General features: G+C 38.2%; 1 protein-coding gene across 1 annotated transcript in view; it reads right to left on the bottom strand.

The window, feature by feature from the left end:
- The window catches only part of LOC119040203 (AGBL carboxypeptidase 4), a 1,071,017-nt gene that overhangs the window by 491,143 nt on the left and 559,385 nt on the right, over window positions 1-20,489 (bottom strand). The window lies entirely within an intron of this gene.

Consider the following 20,489-nt stretch of genomic DNA (forward strand, 5'->3'; position numbering starts at 1 on the left):
AAAAGACATAAAGAAATTTTTGTAAGGTCCACTCTAGGCCTAGGGTCCTATCCTTCAACTCATAAATCAGATCCCTATTCTGTCACAGGCGTCTATGATTGGCAGTCTCAGTTATTCATGTCTGACATAACTTTCTACATGGTTCCGTTTAGGAACACACAAACCACCTCCTCTGGCACTGACTTCCTGCTTACACAGTGAAGCCAATACCCCTCAGCATTTTTAGCTCCTTTCAGTGTTAATCCAACAGTTTTTGTCTTTTGGGCCCCAGATTGAGAATTCAGAAATGAAGTCCACTGCTGAAGGTTTATGGTCTCTGTCTCCCTATTTTTGGTAATTCTCTCTGCAAAACAGAAAAAGAGGCCCTTTAACCCTGTCCTCTTGGGATGATGGACGCACAGTTCTGAGATTTCCAGATAGGTAAGAGGGTCAAAGGTAAGATCGAAGCCCAGGATGAAGGATTAGATTTTGAATACAGCACCTACAAGGAAAGGCTTGGGAAGAGTTCTGACATGCGAATTTAGAATGTTAAAGTTGCCAAAGATCTAAGAAATCACCTGGCCCAACTGTTCATGTGGACAAGTCCTTGTGGAACCAGTAATTGGTACTTGTTTTACTAAAGAGATTCTACACTCTCCATTTCAAAGCTCAGCAAAGTTTAGTTCTAGAGAGTTGAAGCCACTTGCCAATGGTCACCAGGCAAAACATGATATATGACTGGTGTCCTTCTGACTTCTTATCTTCAGACCCAAAAATGTCCACCATTCATCCATGTATAATGCAAGATCATTGTAATCTCCCTTCCACTAAAAACGGAACTGCGTTAACTCTCTACTGCTTAGCAAATAAATTCAGAATTTGGCTTTCAAATGTCTCAAAAATTCAGCCACAAGCTAATCTGGGCCCTCATCACTCCACTGACCCACGCTCAACCTACTGGAGATTCCTCATCGTCCAGGAACGTGACATGCGCTGGCACACCTCCAGGCCATTGAACATCCTGATCCCTCTGACCCCTCTTTCTTAAGCACCTTCTCCCTCTTTCTTCATCTGCTACGTATCCTTGTCTTGCAAGGCTCTGAGAGGCATTTTCTGCATCCTTATGATAGCAGTCAATGTTCATTCCTCTGTGTCTTCTTATCATCCTGTACAAGGAATACATTTTAAGTCATTTTCATTATTTTGTAATATTTTGAACTCAGTATTTGACTGGATCACCTGAGGGCAGGGTATGATTCATATTTATAACAGGGATGAACACCACCATACATAAAATGGAGAAGCAGGTATTATTATTTTACTTCATAATCAGGAAGGTGAAGAAAAGCACTAGGATGTAGAAGATGCTTATTAATAAAATATTTGTTCTCCTTTCCTCTTCATTTCATGATGATACTAACCCCTTGAGTCTTTTTCTTCACTTTATAGTGGAAGAGGAGTGGGGATCCTAAAATTTAAGTAACTTGATCATGTTTACAGAGCTCAAAAGTAGCAACCCGGGATCCTACCAAGGTCTTCCGAATTCAAGTCCAAGTGCTTCTTCTGTTGCACTTCTATTGTGCTCCTTACACTCACATCAAACCTCCAAGATAGAAAGTTCAGGGAACTCCAAACTTCCCCTCCTCTAGTAGGCCACTCTGGACCTGAGTGGGTTCCAGAAGGCCCTTCAAAGATTAAAATGACCTCCAGATATGGCTGAGATTTTTTTCCCTATCGACTGCCTAATGAAAGGCACCACAGACTGCTCTGTTCACCAATCCTTTCCTCCCATATAATAATCCCCCTGGAGCTGGAGGATCATATCACATTTCTTATATGGAAAGTAGGTTGTCTGCCAACAATCTGAATTTCAATCTTTAGCCCTGACCTTCTGCCCCAAACCAGTATTTAATATCTTGCTGATGTGGATTTATTATCTTAAGTGGAATGCATTTTACCAGACCCAGAGAAAATGTTAAGCATTCACTAACATTAAGAGTATATCTTTCTAACATGTACTGAATGGCTTAATGTAAACAAAGGCTGCCTGACAGCAAGAGAGGGGGTGCCTCTGCAAGCTCTCTTTGGATGGAGAGAACACAATGAGAAGAACTACGGAGCTGTGCTCTCTGTCAGTCCCAGGGACCTTCCTCTCCAAGCACAGTGTTTGTGAACAGCAAGAATTGTTAGGGCACGGGCTCTAAGGAGGCCATGGAGAGCTCAGAGGATTATACAACCTTAGAACTAAAAGGCTTTTTAGAACTCTGTCCATGCCCCACCAGTTGCTGGGGTCGAGGGAGTGGGTTACATGGAGAAGAAACAGTTTATGTAAGGTCACACAATTAGCTGATGGGGAGTTAGGACTGGAATCCAGGCATCCTGATATCCTAATCCCAATGCCATCCTCTTTTCATTACTCTTTAGGGGTAAGATGGGGGCATCTCAGCATGATGGTAATGAGGTCAAGCACCACAGTCAGTGAACCTACGCCTGCATCCTGGATCTGACATTTAGTAGCCGTGTGACATGGGAAACTTCCTCAGTCTCTCTGAGAGTCAGTTTCCTCACCTGTAACTTAAAGTAATAAGTATATCTACTTCATAAAAAAAAGCACATGGCTTACAGAATTACTTTAATGATAAAATATATGCATGTGTGGAAAACTCTTGGTACAACATTTGCTACAGTCAATGATCAATAAATGTTCATTTGTGTGATGATAATTTTGTTATTGCTGCATTCTTTTTCTTTTCTGCTCTCTTAAATAAGGTCAATATTGGAAGAGCTATCTCCCCTTTGTATAGAAAGGATACATGAGTACAAAAATCCCTTTAAATGAGAAGAGGTGATTATAATTTGAAAACATATTTCTCACCACCTTATGTAGGGGTTCGCTTTGCCCAACTACAATGAATTCAAAATATCTCTTTCTTTGGTGAGGGCCCCTGATGCTGTTAAAGCCATTCTGAAAGACTGGAGAACTGTACGACTTTCCTGAGATATCCGTAATGATAGATAATAGTGTTTCCAGCTAGTTTTCTCTTGAATACTCAAGTCTTTATTAAAAGGGTTTTATCTTCTTGATTAAATCATATGTACAACTTCACAAGTGTTGCTCACTCCAGTCACTAGCAATACCAGAGATTCCCACACATTTTTATTTGTCTCTATTTTCCAGCACACACGGCCCATTTCTAAGCATGTTCCTACTGAATACCCTTTGAATATATAAAGAGTACTAACTGAAGTTTAGTCCTACGAGGAGCAGCATGGAAGATTCTGCTTGGGATGGCTACTGAAGCCAGTGATTCTGCATGCTCTGTTATTACTCCAATACACAGGGGTGGACACATGACCTTTCCTGTTCAACATGTTCCTGCCCATGGACATAGCTCATTGAACCAGAGGTCAAAAACTGACATATGTCAGAATGATGAGAGTCCCTCCTTGGGAAATTTGAAACTGCAAATGGAGAAACAAGACTGGTTTTGTTAACACAGAATCATATTCATGTTAATGCCTGGTGAGGCAATTCACGAACTTTACTGCCGAGATCCCCCAAGCGATACCTGGGGAACTTCCCCCTAAACTTTGTAGTTCAACTTTTCTATAAATGCTATGAAATACCTCAGTATCCTTCCAATAACATCATTAGAAGGGAAAGTCTTGAGAAGGGAACTGTCTTAATTTGGAAAAGAATAAATCATATGATTCTGAGCTTTTATTAAAAGTTTCTAATTCCATTTCTAATAGAACTTTTCTAATTTATAAGAAATGAATAGGAATATAAAGACGAGGCAGACAGAAGAAAAGAGAAGGAGGTGGGAGAATTGGATTAAAATATAGAGGTATACACATAGAAATATAGAGAGATTATCTCTATATCTGTATGAATTAAGATATGAGGAAAATGAAGCCCAAGTTAATAGAAATAGCTAAAGATGTTTTAAGAACAGGTGTAACTAATATTAAAGGATTTTTTGCATTGTTATAATATAAATCCCTTTCATGTCCCCAAATATTGAAGAAAATCTTATCCACATACAAAAGCTTTATATATTATATTATGTTTTGTGTGTATATGTGTATGTGCCTACGGACAGGCAAGAGAGAGAGAGAGAGAGAGAGAGAGTGTGTGTGTGTGTGTGTGTGTGTGTGTGTGTGTGTGTGAATTTTGGTCTATCCAGGAGAAGAGCTGAATCCCTTGTCTGGGCCAATAAGGAACATCACATGAGAAACAGAAAAATAACCCATAAACTATACTAATTCAGAGAGCTTTGACTCAGCAATAACTCAGAATACCAAAATGTACCCCAACCCACAAAAAGGTTGGGTTGAGAGGGATTTAGAGTTACCACTGTACATAGGGTGGGAGCTAAGCTAATTTCATTTGAATCGCAAATACCAGGAGACCATAGCTGACATCTAACTTACATAGCCTGTCTGGGCAAGTGACGGTGGCAAGTTATTTCTCTGTTTGATGCACTTCTTTATTCCAGTCAAGACTAGTACCCAGGATTCCTGACTCTCAGACCTGTGCAGTGCAAGAAGGTTGGAGCAGATGGTCCATTCCACAGCTACTCCCCTGATATCAGACTTTCAGTATCATTTTATCCAGATCTTACTCGTTCACTTATTTGTTCATGCACCACTCATTCAACAAATAGTACTGAACATTTGTTATGTGTTAGCCACTACTGTAGATGCCTGGGGTATATTGGTAAACAAAAACATAGGAAAATCCCTGCCCTTCAATTCTGAAATACCAGGTTTTTAATAACAAGAACTTTCTGTACAGTTTAAACAAGAATGAAAGAAAAAAACAGAAAGCAGAAAAGGGGAAGGATGATGAGCTCTATTTAATTAAAAAACAGTGGCTTTTCTGCTGACTGCAAGCAAAAGAACAGATTGTCCTACCTAGAGTCTCAAGCCATCAGGGAAACTACTTTCTGCCAGTAGTTCTGCAAGTGCAGGGCACAATACTGCTGGCGGGGTGAGCAAAGCTTACTGGGAGGCCTCATCTCTCTACCTCCAGGATTATTGACAAAACAATGAATGTTTTCTTAATAGAATAGTAAGCAGAGACAGGAGTTGGCATAATTAACATAACATGAATTTTTAAAAAAATTCCAGTTGTGAGCTGCCAACAGGAGATAGAACAGACACACAGAAAGGGTGACAGTTAGGCGGAAGCTTGCTGCCCTCTTTATTCTAGAGAATTTGTTAAGGCTCTGAACCTGGGCCAAGCGGGTATAGCAAAGAGCACTAGATTAGGAGTCAGGAAAATGACCTGATTGATTCTACGTGAACTCATTGGGCGACCTTGAAGAAGCCCTACCCACTGTCTGAGCTCTTAGTTCCATATATGAAAAATGAGATTAGACTGAATATTCTTAAGATTAAATGATCATCTAGACAAGAGATTTTTAAGCATATCCTTAAAACTTTTTAAACAGAGCCTTTGTTTCAAAACAAAAAACAAAACCCCTCACGGAAAGCCCTATCATCTTAAGTAATTAAAGCAGAAATGTTCTGAGGGTAGAAGCGGATAGAGGGCAAATAAGAGTTCACTTTCCTGCCTTGGCGGAATCACCATTTGCATTCTTGATGGGGACTGACTACACCCTTCTGAGAAAATGCCATTGAAGCCATCACCCGTCTGGTGAACCAGCACTGGAGTCCACTGTCCCATTCAGCGGGAAGGCCATTAGGGAGCGCCCCATCTTACCTTACCTGCCAATTTCCCTCAGTCACTGCTGCAAGTCCAGACCCCTTGGGCATCTGTCCTCACCTGGCCACTCCTCTACATTCCTACCTGCACTGATCCAACTGAGCTCTCGCCTTCTCCTCCCTTCCTTCCTCCCACACCATGTTTACTCTGAACAATGGAATAATAATACCTATTTGGTATGGTGGTTTTGTGAATGAAATGAATTAATATATGTTAATAGTGCAGTGCCTGGCACATAAACAATATCTGAGTATTTTTATTGTTGTTATTGTTATTCATCCTATTGTTGTTAATTGAATTACACAGGTGCCAGTAATACCATGGCTTATACTTCGATAAATCCCTAGATTCAATCATTTTCCTTTACCCACCACTGCCATAATTGTTGTCTCGCTTGTTCCTTCTTCCTCTACCCACTTTCCTTCTTCTAAGTGTCACATTCATGCAGTTGATCTATTCAACATCATGCCTTTTTACCTCAGTGCTGTATCCTGAGCAAAAAGGCACTGCCCTGCCCTATTAAAATATACCTTTTGAATGAATACAGAGAATCTCCAAAAATCTTTTTCTCTACTTAGTTCATCTCTCTCTTGCTGGCATCGTCTCTCTTTCTCAAACACACACACACACACACTCTACTGTAGAAACTTAGATGTTCTCATCATATTCTCCAACTACAACCTTCAGGCTAACTTGCTGAAACACTTACTTTACAATAATTCTTTAAAGTCCAATCCATTGATCCCCCTACTTAATAACCACCAGCTCCCTTCCTTCCACCTATGTCCAACAGTATAATTACATCCTCACAAACTCCTTCTCCTTCAATTCCCATGTCTCCAACCATTTTTTTTTTGTCACATGGTAAACCCCAACCCAAAAAGAACTGCCATACCCACCCCATACAGACCTGAAAAACTGGAGATAATCACACATCTAGGTAGGATGACTTCACTTTATTTTTAAGATTTTATTTATCTATCTTTCGAGGGGAAGGGAAGGAGAGAGGGAGAGAAATATCAATGTATGGTTGCCTCTTGTGCATCCCCTGCTGGGAACTGGCCTGCAACCCAGGCATGTGCCCTGATTAGGAATTGAACCTCGATCCTTTGGTTTGCAGGCCCACACTCAATCCACTGAGCTATACCAGGCAGGGGGATGACTTCACTTTAAATTCACAATCTCAGTCCTCGAGCGGCTGTTATTACTACCCAGCAATTCTACAAGGTTATTCTAACAAGCAGGTTTCTCCTTTTTTTTTTTCTCTGAAAAAACTAGTTCAGACCTTCTATCTTGTGGAAACCACTATTCTTTTCCCTGCCCCACCATTCTTAGAGGATAATCTCATTCTACTGTTTTCTATTTTAGGAACCATCAGACAGGAGCATCCTCATTTTACTACAGACAAAATTAGAAACATGCTTAACGTCTCTTTCCACAATCTTGTTACCATGGTGAAGGTGTCCTTCTTCCTAACGGAGGCCCTCAGCATGTCCTCTGGATCCCACACCTCTCACTTGCTCAAGGACTGCACTCTTGTAGGTCATGTCTTGTGTTTCCCAATAACCAGCCATACTTCTCCCTGGATCAGTGACATTAGCGAATAACTGCGACCCCATGACTCCACACTCCATCACCACCAGCTACTGCTCATTTCTCTGATTCTCTTCTTGGCCAAACTTCTGCATGTACACTTGGTTAGCACCTCATAGTCTTCTATGACAATTCAGTTCACTCTACTCTTGGTTTTCCTCCTACTTCTGGCCATTTAATTTTCTGATTTCTACAAGGGCCACTTCCTTTCTGTCCAACTTCTAAATGTTAAATCCCCCAGAGTTTGATCCCATACCATCTTGTTTTTTGTCCTCCTTTCTTCCTAGGTTTTCTTATCTGAGTATAACCATTAAATATAGTCTATTTGCTAACAACTGTCAAATGTATGTCACCAGCCCAAACTTCTCTGGACTTCAGCCTTTTACATTCAAAAGACTACCAGACATCTTCTCTTAGTGATCTCACAGGTATCAACAATTTGATATTTTTTCAAAATAAATATGCCAACTCCCCCATTTCACCCACATTACTCACCTTGCAAAATTCTCCAATGCAGCTGATGGAAACAATATTCAACCAGTTGCCCAGGATAGAAACCTTAACTCAATATTGACTCCTCACTCTCTCTTCGCTCCCAGATATTATTAAACTTTCAATCTTTCATTTTTACTGCCACTCATCCTAATTCAAGCCACTGTCTCTCACTTCTACAACAGCCTTCTTACTAATTCCCTCTATTCCACAGTAGTTCATGACAACACCCTATTGTCCATGGAAGCCAAAGTATTAAAAAAGAAAAGAAAAAAGGAGCACATCAGTTTACCTGTTAATCCACCTCTCCAGCTGCTGGCCCCACTAAAAAGCCTTCATTGTCTTCCCTTGGTGATATAAACAAAATTCAAATGTTCTAATGTGGATTTCAAGCCCTATCTGATTTTAGCCCGGCCTCTCTCTCCAACTCCATCTTTGACATCTTCCCCATCAGTTCCACGAATTCTATCATGCGCTGCCCACTACAGGTTTCCAACCATTCTCTTCCCTCTGCTTGGCATGATCTTTAGTGCTTTTCACCGTCTTCTTCTAAGCCTTCGAGCTTCAGATTAAATGTCACCTCCTCAGAGAGGCCTTCTTTGCCCAGGCCTTGTAAATGTGACTCTCATGCTACTTTGTAATACTAAAGCTGGCATGTTATTATAGCTTGTCACAGTTTTAAATTATATATGTATTTCTTTGTTTACTTGTGTGCTGTCTTTCTCTACCATTAGACCACAAGGCCCATGAGGGAAGAAATATGTACTTTATTTACTGAACTATACTAGAATATATTATGAAAGATATTTAATTGAACGGTGAGCTTCCTAAAGACAGAGGGATGTGATTTCTCTCTACCTTTTCAGCATTCTGTACAAAAAGTACGTTCTCAGGAAGGTTTTAGAAGTAAATTGAGATGCATTCTAACTTTGAGTCTGACCATTCAAACAATACAATGTACCAATTTCACAATCTTAGCAACTGCCTAGCTCAACCTGTGTTATCCCAAGTTTAAGTTTAAGCACTCTGAGAGAGGCAGCACTATAACATAGACAGGGCCTGGAATTTAAATTAAGACATGCTTGGAAGCCTATCCTTTTTTCCTTAGCAGCCAAGACTTGAAGTAATTTCTTAAAGTGCAAAAGTCTGCTTTCTAGAATATATTAATATAGCTATAGAAATAGAATTATTTTGAAGATTAATTAAGATAATATCCGTGAAATAACAAGCACACAGTTGGCTTACAATGAATGTTAGCTCCCCTCCTAGCATGTAAAAAGCAATCCTATTTGGATTGGAAGTGCTCTTGGAGATTATGAAGATAACTCTCCTGATTTTACACCTGGGGATTTGCTCAGGGTCACCCCAAATATCAGTATGAAAGCTGAAATTAGCATGTGTATCTTTTCTCTGTATTAATTTTCTTATTCTATTGAAAAGAGGATATTAGCTTTAGATAATATGGGAAGTTAATTTCTGGTAACAGGATAACAAAATATGTAGTGCAGATGCTGGGAAATGAGTATATGAGAGGAAAAAATCTAGGAAAGTGGTCTTTTGATCCTCTCAGTGCTTTCGTGATGTAGTAAGCAAAGACAGGTGAAATTTATGGGGGTTGAGAGGTTTGGGGTTTTTAATAAAAGACATGAAATTGTCAAAAAAAAGAAAAGGGGATATTATAATCTTCTATGGTATGGTTCTAGGGGAAGAAGTATTATTGTATTATCACAGTAGACATGCTTTAGAAGATCACCTTGAAAATTGACGGATAGTTAAATTTCTTACAGTAAGTATCCAATACAATATGTATTGGGTTGGATACGTAGCTTGGGCTAAGATGAATGAGACTTCATATTCAAATACATAAGTTATTATAAATAAGTTCTATATTTAAGCCAGGCAAAGCACACGTTACTCAACACAAAGTTTGCTGTCTCTTGTAAGACATGCATTCCCCTGCCCCCCATTTAGCATCTCTCACATCCAGATACATCTCACAGTCTTTGTCAGAGTCATGACTCAACAGTCTGAGTATTCATACCAAAACTCACTAAACATGTCAGTATCTGGGGAGAAATATCCATCCCAAGATGACAATGGACCTGTTGAAGAAAGGCTGAATCACTGTTCTTGAAGACACAGAAGCTGCTACTGTGTGGAAAAAGTTACCCACTGACAACTCTGAGTCAAAAGTAATTCAGGATAGGTAGGTCTTGAATGTTTTCGAAACACCTTAACACTTTATTTATATGTTTCTTTAGTTATGCACAAGAGAGTTCGGTGATAAAAACCCCTGTATAAATGTATTTAGAAGAGGTCTTTCAGTAAATATAAAATTAAAATTTGATGTAATAAGAAAACATTGTGTCAGAGTTTAATTGGCAACATTTCTATTCTCTAGTAGTATGTAAAGGAATAGTACATCTTACAGTTGACGGCTTCTTAAATTTTATGAAATGTGGTAAGTTACACCAAATAAAATGCTGCAGGCTATGAAACATTATCTACTAAAAATCCTCCAATAACATTAATCTTATACTGATTAACAACAATTTAGGTTGTGACTCTATTAAAATACCATTAACCCATTTATTGAAAACTACATATGAATAGTTATAGTATGGTAGTTAAAAGCAAGAACTCTGGAATCTACCTAAACTATAATTCAATCCTGAATCCCCCATTTACCAACACTGTGACCTTGAAAAACTTACTTAAGTTTTCTATTTTTATTTTTCAAAATGGTTGAAATAATAATATTTTAAAGTTTGTTGTAAGGATTAAATTAGACCTTTCAAATAAAGCAATTAGCAATATGTAGCTCCTAGACATGGCTCAATGTCTGTTAACCACGCTGATATTGTTGCCATTATTATTATTAATTACTTGATCTTTACAATATCCATTTGATATTATCTCTATATTTATAGATTAGGAATTTGATTCCTAAAAACTTTAGAAAAATGTGGCTAGTAAATTACACTAGTCAGTTAATTGTCAGATGCTCAAGCTTAAGTTCCTTGCCATTCAATATTTATAAAAAGCTTAGTTGTGCGAGAGAGAAAAATAATGAAAAATAGACTAAAGAGTATGTAGTTCATCTGCTCATTGAGAAACTCTAAAATTTATCTCTGGATCAAGCCAGGGCACAAGAGAACACTATTTTGGTCTCGTAGGATTGCTTTTATCAATGTGTCAGATAACAAAGGACTACACTGAGAGATGTGATACATCCCTATGAAATTTTTCCTGACTGTTAAACATGTGTCTAAGAATATGTACCACATTATAAACTACATTCTTTAAAGACTCTTCCCCTCCCCTGGGTCTCAGTGTCAATAAAAGTTGTGTTTGTCCTGAGAAACAAAACTCAGTGTGTAATGGTTAGTGTGAGCCATGTGTCCAATCCTGTATTTCTCCTTGCCTTGGTTACTAGGAAACCAAAAATCAAGTTTATTACTCAATCCCAACAAATGTGGGCATAACCTTACTCCTGGCTTCCTCTTTTCCCTCCTCTCATTTTGCCAGAAGGGAAAGTCTGTGAGATGTCTCTAAACTGGGAGAGAGCCTAGTGCCTTCTAGGCACTGACAGAAGACCATGTAGTTGGATCATTTCTAGAGTTGCTAGTGATGAAGCTGGAAATACAGACATGCCAGCTGGGTGCCTGGAAAGCAATGATAAGCTCTGTATTTTTATAATTTACTCCAAAAATTATGGCAAATGAAATTATAATAGGTCAACAAACAAAAATACATAGGTAAAATGTATAAGTAAATACTAAACGTGTATCTTAATTTTATAGTTTCCTATGGAAAAAAATGAATTAAACTACCTTGCCTTACCTCCAACCCTGGTTTGCAATGAAGAGTCCTCTACAATCAACAAAATATAGAATGGAAGGGAGAAGGTCAAATGAAACCAGGTAGAGCAAGATTCTAAGAACAGTATAAACGTACTTTGAAATGAAATTTTTTTTGCCAGCACCTGCCTGGCTGGACCCCTCCCCAACTGCCCACCGACTGCTGTTGGAGATTTAACTCCACCCCGTGAGCATACTCATGTGTCAACCCTGGCCAGGGCACTGCTCTGCAAGCACTTTGGGGGCTTTAGAAAGGCAGCAGGCTGACAAAGCTCCCTTGAGAAGAACAGGATCTGGATTTGAAATCAATTATGCCACTTATAAGCTGTGTGACCTTAGGTAAGTCACCCCTCTGAAACTTGTTTCCTCATGTATCATGTAGGGATAATGGCACTGCTATTCTTATTGAGCAGGGTTGTTAAGATTAACAGTAGCTAAAATAGTAGTATCAAGATTCTATAGAAATAATACTGGTGAGGAAACCAGAAATGTCTACTGTTCCTCTTCCATTTGAGCTTTGGTTTCTATAAAATTAGGCACTTGGATTAGAAAGTTCCAGAAGCGGATCAACTCCCAAGTCTCTGGTTTGCAGAACAGCTGCACAAAAGAAGGTGTGGGGGGGAAGGCAGCTGGATGTAAGAAATCATTAGAGAATGGGTATGTGCTAGTTTTCTTGACAACCGTCAGGAGTCTGTTTTGTTCGTGGTCAGTGGGTAACTTGGGGTGCTGACAAATTTGAAAGAGAAGCATTTCACAATGTGAATGTGAAAGGTAATTCTTGACTAATCCATAAAAGTCAAATGGTACCCAAAAGAAAAAAATAATATGGGTATTTAATCTTTCAATGTTCAAATACATGCACAATACATGTCCAGAAAATAGCATATGTTGGTGCATTTCCTGAAAAATACAAAGAAAAGGCCTATTTTGAGGAATTTAGGTATCTGAAGTCATAGACTATTTATTTGGCCTTTTCACGTGTAGACACTTACTATGCATATGGGTTAGTCTTCATAATTAGGCAGAAAAGTAGGGTTTGATGGCTGCATTTTATGGATGGGGAAATGACACAAAGAATGTTTGAATAATTCACCCAGAGTCATACAGCCTGCAAGTGCTGAAATGAGATACAGAGCACAGATCACTGGCTTTGAAGTTCATACTTTGAATCCTTTCTCTTAAACCAGGCTCCTTCCCCATAAGAACTAGAGCTGCCTTCATCAACCAGACCAAGTATACATGGAGTGTAATTAGACTAAGTCTGCAGACAGTCTAAGCAGATGGGTTATGGTAGCTTCCATACTGGAAAAAAAAAGAAGAGTAATACAGTATGAAAAACTGGTAAAAATTTAAAAAACAGTAGAAAATAGATGGTTGGACTTTTACAGATTAAAAACTACCTTCCTATCCATTAACTCATTTGTTCATCACAATTATGTTGTGCAGTGAGTAGTGTCATCTCCGTTTTAAATGAGGAAGCAGGCTCCGAGAGGGTGAATGACTCTCTCAAGGTCACCCAGATAATGAATGAGTGTAAGTCCCAACCTTTTTTCCAAGTTCCAAGTTCCTGTCCTTCTCAGCACACCAAGTCAACTAGGTTTCTACCCTCGTGGCCTAGACAATGTTACTCTGTAGAAGGATGCCTTTTCTTCTAGATTTTCAATGGAAAATTCATTTATATAAGATACACAAAAATTAGCCCCTCTTTTGAGTTCTGTACCTAATTTCAACACAGTGTGTGCATGTGGTGCTGGAGGTAGGGAGAGGGTTCCCTGCACCAATGAGCAATTCCCAGTCACCAGCAGGGTATCTTCGATCCAACTCAATTCTGATACTATCTACCCACAGACGGCATCAGGTGACACTGGTTGAAGTGCCCCTCACCCCAACTTCAAAAGTCATTCTCAAGCCCAGGTTGTCACCTGTACTTTTGACCAACCAGTTATAAGTCAAAGGTTTCCACAACCCCCTTTTTGGGTTCAATTAACTTGCTAGATCAGCTTGCAGAACTTGGTAAAACACTGTATCTATTAAACTACCAGTTTACTATTAAAGAATACAATTTAGGAACTGTGAGATGGAAGAGATACACAGGGAAAACTATGTGGGAAGGGCCATGGAACTCCCAAGCCCCCTCCAGGCTCACCATTTCCCCCCACATCTGTATGTGTTCACCAACCTGAAAGCTCTCCAAACCCTATTCTGTTGGGTTTTTGTGGAGACTTCATTACAGAGGCATAATTTGTTAAGCCATTGGCCACTATCAAATGAACTCAGTCTCCAGCTTCTCTTCCCTTCCTTGAAGTGTGTGTACCTGTCTGTGTGTAAATCCCGATATCTCTAATCTTGTGGTTGGTTCTAGGGTAACCAGCATCCTTAAGTTACCCAAGGACTTTCCAAAAGTTACTTAACTAACATAACAAAAGCACCTTCTCACTTTTTCATTTTTATTGCTGACACTATTACAGAGGTCCCCATTTGTCCCCTGTCCCACACCTTTGCCCACCTCCAACCAGCACCCCATACCCTCTGCCCATCACTGCACTGTCATCTGTGTCTATATGTTGTGCATGTATGTTCTTTGGCTAATCCCTTCACCTTCTTTCATCAGTCCCCTCTCCCTCCTCCCCTGGGACAGCTGCCGGTCTATTCTGTTTCCATGCCTCTGTTTCTATTTTGTTCATCAGTTTATTTTGTTCATTATATTCCACATATAACTGAGATCATATGGTATTTGTCTTTTTCTGACTGTCTTATTCACTTAGCATAATGATCTCCAGATCCATTCCAAGGGTTTTAGGAGCTAATTAAAAAACACAAGTTTAAGCAGCTATTTATTTCCCCAAAGTTACACATATAATAAGTCACTGGGTCAGATAATATTCTGCACAATCCAGATTTATCTTGGAGGACTAGTATTAATGTTACCCATTCCACCCTTTCTCAAATATGCTATGGTGCCTCTTTTGATATATTATAAAATGACTTTCTCAAGATCACTTACCTATCTGTGTTTCCTAAGGGAATTTTCTTAATTTTAAGGGAATTTTGCAAAGGTATTTTCTTAAATGTATTTTTATATCTCAGAGCCTTGTAAAGTATTCTGAGACTATCAGTAATTATTAACATTTTACAAACTAAAATTCAGTTAAGTTTGTAAACTGAACTGAAATTCAGCTTTGGTATAGACTCTGATGTTAAAGATCCTGGATTTATACTATCTTGGCTATGAAATACTCAAGGACACATCCAATCCTGATATAATAACTAGAACAGTTTGCCTTACTATTTTAAACAACTAAAAACCTGAACAAAATATATTAAAAATTTGTTTCAGATATTGGACAATAGGCAATGCCAAACTAAGAGGAAAAAGTGAGGTGAGCCTTGTAATTAACTAAGGTTTTTTGTTTGTTTGTTTGTTTGTTTTTTGTTTTTACCTGGAGGCATATTTGGGACCTTGGAGAAGGGAAGGGACACCAAGCACAGCTCAATGGTGTTGCTAAATTCAAAAGATAGATATCAGAGTCCAGAGATTCTGGGATGATAAGGGTTAGTCCTTGAGAAAAGGGAAGTTTCCAGAAGAAGAGCTTCAGAAATTTGCATAGTATATCCTGGAGTCCTTGTTGTCTTCAAATATATATGTAGGGGTATTACTCCATGAGGACAGGAAAGAGGCAACTAGGGAGAGCTGTGAGCTGAACAATTTCCAGAGTTCATAGAAGAAGTAGGAATTGTTCATGTTCCAAGAGTGGAGAGGCCTCCTGATCCCTTGGATCATTTAGTAAAGACCCCAGAAGGGCCAGGCCTTAGAGCTAAACTATTCATAGAGTAGAGCCACTCTAGATCTCCCCTGAAATATGTTAAAAACAAACTTCAAAATTATCATACAGAACTGCAAGTAACTCAACTTCTGGCCAAAACAAAATCCAAGTCTTTAGAGAAAGATAACAAAGTACAAACATACAATAATGTTAAATCCACAATGTCCAGCACTAAATTAAAAATTAAAGAAATAGGGAAATGTGACAATCAGAAGAAAAATAAGTCAATAAAGCAAACTCATAAATTGTAGATATAATAAAATTCAGCATACAAGAACATTAAAAGAGCAACTATAATGATGTCAAGCATCTAAAGGAAAAAGGCATAATGAGGAAACAAATAGAAGATATAAACAAATCAAATGAAACTTCTGAAGATGAAAAATACAAATCTGAAATGAAAATTCACTGGATAGAATTAATCTCAGATTAGACACTGCAGGAGTAAAGATTAAAAAGTTTGAGAAATAGACAAAAAAACTGTACTTGAAAAATAACTAAATAAATTTTTTAAAAAAGTTTGAATGCATATCATTAAAAACTATACAAAATGAAGCACAGAATAAAAAAGACTAAAAAATTATAAGTCTCAGTGACAATATCAAATAGTTTAACACACGTGCAATTGGAGTCACAGGAGGAACAACAAAAGGACAAACATAATAATTCTCTGTGAAAAGAAAGTGGCTAATACTTTCCAAATTTGGTGAAAAAATATAAACCCATAGATCTAGATCCATGAAGCTCAATGAACACCAAGTAGAATACTACCCAAGACACCTTACAATAAAATTTGTGAAAACTAGAAATAAAGAGAAAAATCTTAAAGACAGTAAGTTAAGGGAGAAGAGACAATACTATGTGTAAAGCTGTAGAAATCTCATCAAAACCTCAGAAGCCAGCAGACAGTTGAATGTTATTTAAAGTGCTGAAAGAAACTGCCAACTTAAAATTAGAGCAAAAATATGTTTTATAATTTCATTTATATTAAACTCTAGGAATGACAAACCTAATCTGTAAAGGAAGAATGCAGATCAGTCGTAGCCTGAGTCAAGGGGTCACAGATGAAGAGAAGAGGCACGAGAGAACTTTTGGGATTGATGGAAATATGCTGTCTTGATTGTGGTGGTAGTTCCATGGACGTATAAATTTGTCATCAGTTATTATCTCTGCTCTTAAAGTATGTCCAGTTTATTATATGTAAATGACAAGTTAATAAAGTTGATTTTATTTAAAAGGACAAAGTTCTTATGGAGCTACTCCTCTATGATAAAATAGAGAATCAAAATGAGCAATAACAGTGTGTTAAATGCTATGTTAGGGAAATCCAGACATGTGGTAGTTCATCACAGAAACAGCTAACACAAATTGGAGGCTTAGGAAGATTTTTCAGGGGAAGCTGAGATCTGAGAAAGACAGAATAGTCTCTGAAATACACATAATAACATGTGCAAATGCCCAGAGTAAGAGAGAATGGTGTGTTTAAAAACAACAACAACATAGGTTTTGAAGAGATATTTAGGAAGCAGAATCGAGAGGATTGTCAGAATTTGGTGATTGACTAAATTCTGGAAACAGCAGAACCAAGAATAAGACTCTGGATTCTATCTTGGACACTAAATGAGTGGTAGGGGCATCTTCCAAAATAGTAGACTCCAAAGGAGAATCAGGTTATGGGGATGATTATTGGGAACCATGCTGCCTGGTTTCAGGAACTACAACCCCCCTATGGCTAAGGCTGAGTGAGCAACCTTTGGACTGTAAGCCACTAAGGAGACAAAGCTTATCTCCCTGGCAGGAGTGCCACTTCTGCTCCTTTTTCCATAACTGGCCCCCAATGCTTGATCAGTTAGGCAATGACAGGTAAGATTCCCCAAGGGGGGAACCACCTAAGACAGGCATCATCATGTGAAAGCCCCAGGGAAGGACTTGGGGGGGCTATGGAGAAAGGGGGTGATGGACTCTGGCCCCTTGGCTTTGACAAAGTCTGAATCCTTGTTCTGTCTGTGAGAAGTCTCCTAATTCTTGGCTATCTTGCCTCCTTTGCCTGACTTACGCACCTGATACAATGACAGAGGTCGGTGAGGCCCTGTGTTGGAAAGGGCGGGCTCCCAGGGAGATCAGGGCTGAGAAGGAATATATAAAATCCTGTGAAGCCTGCTTTGCTAAGAATTCTCTTAATTAAATGATAAAGGTCTGAGGAGGAAAGGAGTTTGTTTCCCAAAGTTTTGTAGCCTTTTATCTAATAGACCCTGACTCAGAAGAAGCCCTAATAGTTCTTTGTATGCTATCTACTGTTTGATCCTTACTGCCTGACAATAATTAACGAGCTGTACCTGTATTACTGTGTAAACTAAACCCAATAAAAGCCTGTCTAGGCAAGGGTCAGCATGCTCTCCCCTTGAGAGGGTGGCCAGGCCATTCTAAGGCTCTCCCCCACCTTGAGGGAGTAGCCGTGAGGTCCCTTTTCCTCCACAGGACTCGGTAGTCCATGTGAATTTGTCTCATGTTTCATCCATAACGCTGTGGACACTGCGGGCCGGTGTCCACGTCAGATGTTGATAAGTCAAGTTTTGAATGGGATTTGAGATGCCCACTATATTCCAAAGAAGAGATATGAAAGTAGTAGATGAAAACATAGGTTTTTATATAAAATCAGAGAACTTGGAAGAAACATGCAGTTGGTAATTAATGCCAATGGATTATTTGAACGTCCCTAGTAGGGTTCAGAAATTGATAAAAAATGAGGACCAAGCAAGCTGAAGATTACTAATATTTAGAAAATTAGCAATGGGAGAAGAACCTATACAAGAACAGAAGAGCTGCTGAGACAAAAACAAACAGGAGAGAGTAGTCTCATGAAATTTAAAACTTCAGGACAGTGTGGTCACCAGCCTCGAGTGCAGTTAAAAGATGAGGAGTGAAACTGTCTGTTGGATTTGGCGACAAGGCCATTACTGACCTGAAGAGCAGCTTCATCAGAGTCGTGGCAGCAGTGGTGAAGAGTCACTGAAAAATGAATGTAAAAAAATAAAAACAGGAAGTATAGAAAACTCTTTCAAAAAGTTTTTCTACCAAAGGAATAACTTCAAAATAATTGTGTAGTCAAAGAATTTTCCCACTGAAATACAGGAAAGACTTAAGTATTTGAAATGGGATGAGTAGAGGCCATAGATTTTGAAAAGGAACTTAGGACAACTTTTCATCTTCCAATTAGCTTAGTCCATGATCCAGGACTACGAGCAATAAGAGAATCTTAAGTGTCTGGGTAATACTTTGGACTTCAAAGTCCCTTCATCTCCATAAGTGAAACCAAGGAGAATCACAGTGGTTATAAATCACACAATCATATAATTTGGGAATAGGAGGGATATTAAAAGTAACCAAGTTCAACTTCACTGGAAATATCTTTCTTAGAGTCAGAAGACATCAAAGGATTTCATGTTTTAACACCTTTTTTAGAAAAATGGGATTCCCTAGAGAAAAGATAAAAATACCAATAAACATAAAAAGGTGCTCAATTCGACTACTATTTAAATAAATGTAAAAGAAAACCCCAAAATAGCATAGTCCTCTATCAAACTGGCAACTATTCAAATAATACCCAGTATGACAAAGACTGCAAAAATAACCACTTTTTCACACAGTTCAATGAGACTGTATATTGCTACAAAATTTTTCTAGAGGGCAGTCTGACAATATGTAGCTGTTCATACCCTTTGACTCTGTAATTTACCCTGCTAACTATTTATCCTAGGGAAACAATTATTCACATGCAAGAATGTTCATTGCTGAAATGACAGGTTATATATAAGAGCAAATACTTAGAAACAATGTAAATGCATAAAAATGGATTTCTTTTAAATAAGTTACATGTATATAATGAAATACTTTGTTGCCATTAAAATATTTTTGCAGATTATAATAATATATGTTTGTGATATATTACTATTCAAAAACAACTGTTTAAAAACCAATAAAAAGCCAAAGTATGTTTATGACCTCGATTTTACAAAATGAAAGGGACATGCACAAACATGCATCCACACAGCACACACATGTACACAGAATACGTGAAATAAGCCATAATATTAATAGTAGTGTCTCCCTGACTTGTGTAATATCAGGTGATTTTTTTTGGTGTTTTCTTCAAGCTTTTCTATACTTTAGAATATAAACTTTCTGCAGTGAACACATATTACTCTATAACCAGATAAATTAACAGTAATTATGAAAAAATGTCATAGTTAAAACCATAAAGAAATATTTTTAATCCAAAGCAATTGAAAACAAAGATCACTAGTATAAATTTTCATATGATCTCTCACAATTAAAAGCACATAGGAAAAAACAACAAACTGCTGTTTTAGAAAGTAAGAAAATCCTGTTTTCATTGATAAACACAAATGAAGACAATTTAAAAAGGAACAGTTACTAAGCGCCAAGCATTTCATTTGCTTCAACTCATTTGACACAATCACTCTTAAAACTGTTTCACTGACCCCATTTCAAAGATGGGGAAAGTGTTGGAAGACATTAGCCTTTGCCCAAGTCCAGAATTCAAACGTAGATCTTTCCAACCTTCAAGGTGCACCTAGTTCCCAATGTGTTGCTGCTCCCAGAGTTAACAGGTATTAAATTAGAGAATTTTATTTCCAAAAGAAACCAGGGACCAGTGTAAAATCTCTAAAAATACTGCATCAGAAAAAAATGGTGCTGTGAAACCCTTTTAAATTTCTTGTTAGAAAATATCAGCTACAGGCTGTTACTAAGAAAACTGCACCAAAATTACAGACCCCTTTCAATAAGTCAGTCTTTAATGTCTCTAAGCACTAGACGATTTAATTTGAATTTGGCTGTTGTGACAAATACAATGAATTAACTTGTGAAATTAATCATTTTGTTTTTAATGAAAACATAAATATAGAAGCTTTGCTGTGTTCTATACATATGGCTGGAAGGGATAATGGTTTATGTTGAAAAATACTACTCTGCAGGAATTCTACGGCT

This window comes from Artibeus jamaicensis, unplaced genomic scaffold (assembly GCF_021234435.1).
Source record: "Artibeus jamaicensis isolate MK-2021 breed Jamaican fruit bat unplaced genomic scaffold, CSHL_Jam_final scaffold_1019, whole genome shotgun sequence".
NCBI lineage: Eukaryota > Metazoa > Chordata > Mammalia > Chiroptera > Phyllostomidae > Artibeus > Artibeus jamaicensis.